Source organism: Sceloporus undulatus, chromosome 2 (genome assembly GCF_019175285.1).
Source record: "Sceloporus undulatus isolate JIND9_A2432 ecotype Alabama chromosome 2, SceUnd_v1.1, whole genome shotgun sequence".
NCBI lineage: Eukaryota > Metazoa > Chordata > Lepidosauria > Squamata > Phrynosomatidae > Sceloporus > Sceloporus undulatus.
The window spans coordinates 5,197,463-5,202,908 of NC_056523.1; the positions used below are offsets into that span (position 1 = coordinate 5,197,463).

General features: G+C 39.7%; 1 long non-coding RNA gene across 1 annotated transcript in view; it reads right to left on the bottom strand.

The window, feature by feature from the left end:
• Positions 1–3,662, bottom strand: part of LOC121924296 — a 4,939-nt gene extending 1,277 nt beyond the window's left edge. The window contains exons 1-2 of the long non-coding RNA XR_006102561.1: positions 3,507–3,662; positions 755–2,568 (exon numbers count right to left, since the gene is read on the bottom strand). This is a non-coding gene — a long non-coding RNA (uncharacterized LOC121924296). The remainder of the gene's footprint in view (positions 1–754; positions 2,569–3,506) is intronic.
• Between the last annotated feature and the right edge of the window lie 1,784 nt (positions 3,663–5,446).

The window sequence follows — 5,446 nt, forward strand, 5'->3', positions numbered from 1 at the left end:
GTTCTTTTGGTGCTTGTTTATCGAACCATTTCCTGTATTGCTATGTAGTGTATATGTATTATCCTATTTGAGAGTATGTATTTTCCCTGGAAGAAGATTAACCATCCATTATGAAGCCAAGTCCTCCCTCCAGTTCATCTGCCTTGGTCCAGGCCTTGGAGGTAGAGAGGAACTGCTGGACCTCTTACCCTTTCCCTCCACCACTCCCTTCTCCTTCTGTGTCATGTCTTTTTAGATTGTAAGCCCGAGGGCAGGGAACTGTCTAATTAAAAAGATTGTATGTACAGCACTGTGTAAACTTACAGCGCTTTATAAATAAAGGTTAATAATAATAATAATAATAATAATAATAATAATAATAATAATAGCAAATCTCTTTCCAGCCAAGGAGACTTGCTAGGAACAGAGGTCTTTTAGATCCAAGGAGACCTGGAAAAGACAGATATTTTAGCCTTCATAAGAATCTGGCCTTTTCATTTCCTTGAGAGAAATCAATCTTTTTCCATTTCACTTCTGAACATAGATCAGAGTACAAGCTTGGATTTATATAAAGTGAGAATCTACAGAAACAAAACTCTGTGTATTACGTTTGAAAGGCTACCAAGAACAGCTGCTCCAAGTCAGGCTCAATTGGCATAATTTACATTACTCAGAATATCCTTATTCAGAGCGGAACGGGAACAACAAAGTAATCTCTGGTTTTCAAGCACATTTGTAAAAGCAAGACCATAGGCTTCCCTATATAGCCCCTTACCCAGTGCGGTGGCGCCTCCATCGCTCTCTCGCACACTCGTCCCAAACTAGTCTTATCTGATTCAGGGAAGGAATCCACAGTCAACTCTGATGAACTGAAACAGGAATGAGGAGCTCAGGCAAGAAAAGGGAGGAAGAGGGATTAGCAACAGGGAAGAAACAGGACAAGTAAAGATAATGAACCACTTTTCTCAAGATCCTTGGAGCTGTATCTCCTCCTAAACTTATTTGACTGTCCAAAACCTGCAACATATTCATGGCTGGGGCTTAGGCACTGAAGGTGAGAATTCAAGTCTGACATTGGAAAAAGGTGTCTCAGGCTTCCTCCTAGATGTTTCCCTGATCCTGATACCTTCCATTGTCCAGCCTGGGAGTTTACATGCCTGCAAAAGCTACTCCTGTTTTGCTCAGAGGGTAGGGCTTATGACTCAAGAAGGAGTCGCTAAACAAGCAAAAAATGCATAGTATTACAGTATCACTCTTTTACTATATAATAATGCTAACAACAATAATATGCATCTGAGGAAGTAGACTGAAGTCTATGAAAGTTCATGCTGCCAACTTCTTTATTTCAGTTAATCTCAAAGGTGCTACAGGGTAGCACTCTCTATGTACCGATTCTACAGACTAACATGGCTCTATCTTTGAACTCTAGCAATAATAATACCGAATATACTCGTTAATAAGTTGAAAAAATTAAGCCCAAATATGGCCTCCAAAATCCTAGGTAGACGTGTATATGGGTTAATACAGTAATACAGTACTTCTCTGTGAGCCTTGGGAAAGCTGTGGAGAACGGAGGAAGGAGAGAGAGGAGAGAAATCAGAGGTCTGTGTTCCCCATTTTGGAAGCCATCTGCTTTGGGAAAAGTTGTGGGGAAGGAATGGAAATCGGAGGTCTATGTCCCCTTTTTTGCAAGCCATCAGACTTGGGGAAAGTTGTGGGGAAGGGAGGGAAATTGGAGGTTTGTGTCCACATTTTGCATGCCCAGACTGTGGCCCTTGGGAGAGGTCCAGAGAGGGAGAAGGAGGGAGTGAAGTGGTGTTTCCCTCCTCTGTTTAGATCCTTTGTTACAAGCCCCAGGGTTTGACCCTCGACTTATCCATAGGTCATATCAAAATCTAAACTCTAAAACCTGCCCTCGACTTATACATGAGGTCAACTTATACACGAGCATTTGTGGTGATACTCTTTTTGCAATAATAAGAGACGGGGTCCTCCCAGGCAGTGGAACTCAACTTTTGTTGTTAATTTGCCAAAAAAATTCAGAAAGACATTTGGCAACTGACTGGTTTTTGAAGAAGGGACTTTTAACCTGGACAGGGAAGGAATGCTTCAAAGGTATAGCCGTGTTAGTCTGTAAAATCAGTATGTAAAGGGATCTTGTAGCACCCTTGAGACCAACTTCTTTCTTTCAGATAGTTTAAAAAGTGCTACGTTATTTCCTTACAGGAGGGAATGCTGTCCTTTGTTTCCTTTTACTTCTTAAACTAGAATCATATAATCTTATAGTTGGAAGGCACCCCAGGGGCAGTCCAGTCCAGCTCCCTGCCATGCAGGAATACACAACTAAAGCATTCCTGAAGAACAGTTATCCAACTCCTGTATACAGACTGCCAAAGACAGAGAATCCCACCACTCTCTGAAGGAGGCTATCCTACTATCAAAGAGCTCTTACAGCAAATAACTTTCCCCCAATATTCTCTTTACCTGCTTTTAATTAGCCTGTTGCTCCAATACAACTTGCTTCATGGTGCTTTACAGTACTGTGTTGTTATTTGGTCCTGTTTATTTATTTCTTATTCAAGTTGTGAGCTGTTTTGGGAGAACGGTGGGATAGAAATTAAAATAAAGAAACAGAAACACAGCATTGGAAAAGATCTCAAAAGCTCATCAAGTTCAACCTTCTGCCACGAGAGAAAGCCACAACTGTATAAAAGTTCCTTTACTATCTATCTATCTATCTATCTATCTATACATACACATACACACACATATATCATTTTTATTGGCCTGCTAATTGAATAGCTAGATAAAATTATTTTAGATAAAAATGATATACATCTGTATTGCACAAAACCTAAAATTGACAGTACGCTAACTAAATAGCTAGGTAAAAATGATTCTAGACAAAAATGGTGTGTATGTGTGTGTGTCTATCTATCTACCTATCTCTCTCTCTCTCTGTGTGTGTATTACACAAAAACTCAGATTGACAGCACCCTAGCTGAATACCTAGGGAAAAATGGCTGCAGATAAAAATGATCCTTATTTATATCTATCTATATATTATATGGCAGAAATGCTAAAACGTAGAGGGAAAAATGACTGCAGATAAAAATTATATACAGGTATACACACAAATATATATATATATACACACACACACATATGCTGCACAAAAGCTAAAACTGACAGCAATCTAATTGTATAGCTAGTTTACAAACTGATTTCAAAACAACAACCAACTCCAGACAACAGAACTTTTCTATAGAAGAAGACACTTATGTGAAGGACTATATATATATATAATCCCAGCAAAGGGCTTCTGGAGGGGAAGGGGGAAACCTCTAGCCCTCCTGGGCAGGGAAAAGGGGTGCAGGGGAACCCCAATGCACCCTTTTTTGGGTATGGAAACGCCCTCCCCTTGCCCAGATGAAACTGCCTCCTTCTTTTTCTATTTCTTCTATTCTGCCCCCCTATCCACAACTTGGTACGCTCCAAGCTCCCTTTTAGTCCCATTGGGAACTTACCACTTGGCCCTCTTGCGGGGGGGAGGGAGAGGGGCAAAAAAGTCTGTGATCCCAAACAGTACGGAAAGATCCTCCAGGCCTCTTCGTAGGGAGGGGCGGAGGAGAAGGCGGGACAGGAAGCCAGGCTTCTCCCTCCCCCTCTAGCCCTCCGGAACTCTTTGGGTTTTGGCGGAAGTCAGCAACTTCGCCGCCGCTCTAGCAATCCCGACTCTCTCATTTTAACCCTTCAATGGCTCCCTAAATATAAATAAACACACACACACACACACAAAACTTTGGTCCTTTCTGAAAATAATAATAATAACTTTATTAATAAGATTTATTATCAATATATTATTATTATTATTATTATTATTATTATTATTATTATTATTATTATTATATACCGCCTTCCCAAAGGATCAAGGCGGTTTACAAAATTACATAAGCAAATACGTAAAATGCATAAACAATGTACATAAGCAAATACATTAAAAATGCCTAAACGATGCGTAACATACACAAACTACAATTCCAACCCTTACCCCTTAATATCCCAAAATACAATCATCAAATTACAATTTAGATTCATTCAATATTTGAAATAGATAAAACTTCAACTCCCAGAAGCCCCCAGCCAGCTTGGCCAATGGTCAGGGATTCTGGGTGCTGGAGTCCAAAACACTGAGGCTCAAAGTTTGGGAACTACTGCAAAGAGAGGTGCTCTCATTTTAAGCCTTCGGTTGTTCCCCAAATTATTATTATTATTATTATTATTATTATTAGAAATTAAAATACAATACATGCAAACAATAAACAACATAGACAACAATATATAACAATACATACATCTGTTGTTCCAACTACTAACTAACTGACTAACAAACATAAATCTCTATGACCTTGATTCACATAACTATTTCTGTATATTAAATATAACCAAAATATCCAAATAATCTTCTTTTTTACTTTATTTGAATGTACGTTAACTATTTCTCTTCATCTTGTATTTAAGCGTTATCCTTTACTGATAACGGTGGTTCCCCAAAACTTTGGTCCTCCAGGATTATTATTATTATTATTATTATTATTATTATTATCTTGAACTTCAACTCCCAGAAGCATCACCCAGCTTTGATAACAGTCAGGGGTTTTGGATGCTGAAGTTCAGAGCCTCTAGGCTAGAGAACCAGAATTTGGGAACTCCTGCAAAGATGGGCTCATCTATCTCATAGAAAAGAAGAAAGGGAACCCAAATTACCCTGTCCCTTTAATGGTTGTGCAGAGGAGGGAATTTCAGTAGGCATTGCTTGCATCTGGTTGTGTGACAATCAATGTGTGTCTGCGTGCACTTGTGTGTATATGTGCCTTCAAGTCATCGGTTGATGTATGGTGGTCCCAATGAAAATAATCCAGGATGAATCCAGGTTGAACCTCAGTTGTTTGAATGCTTATGAATAAGTTTTCTGGGGGGTTGCCAAAAACCTCACTTAGCCCAGGATAATAGATATTGGTCATCCCCCCCACCCCGGTTTTTTTTAATGATTCATATTGTTGGCAGTGTTAACAACCAACGTGAACAGACCTGAGGGAAAAAAATCTTCATGCCTTGAATAAATTTGCATCGCTGACACCATCCCTGACTTAGGATGTCTTCACAAAGGAGGAATGTCTCCCAATTTCAAAAGAAACGAAAGTAGGGCCAGTTCGAAAATGAACGCTATTAGGTGAATGGTTATCAAACGCACAGAAGAACACAGCACCCATCCCATGCCAAAGTAGGGCAAATGCAAAAGAAATTATAGTAGTCTAGAATTCAAATTAGCATCCTTGCACATGCGCAGTGAGGGCAGAATCGGATTGTGATCTTTTACACTTCCTGGCGGGGGTAGGGTTGCCATAGGTGAGGATCTCCAAACCGGGACAAATGTAGGACAGGGTTTAAAAATGTAGGACCTTTT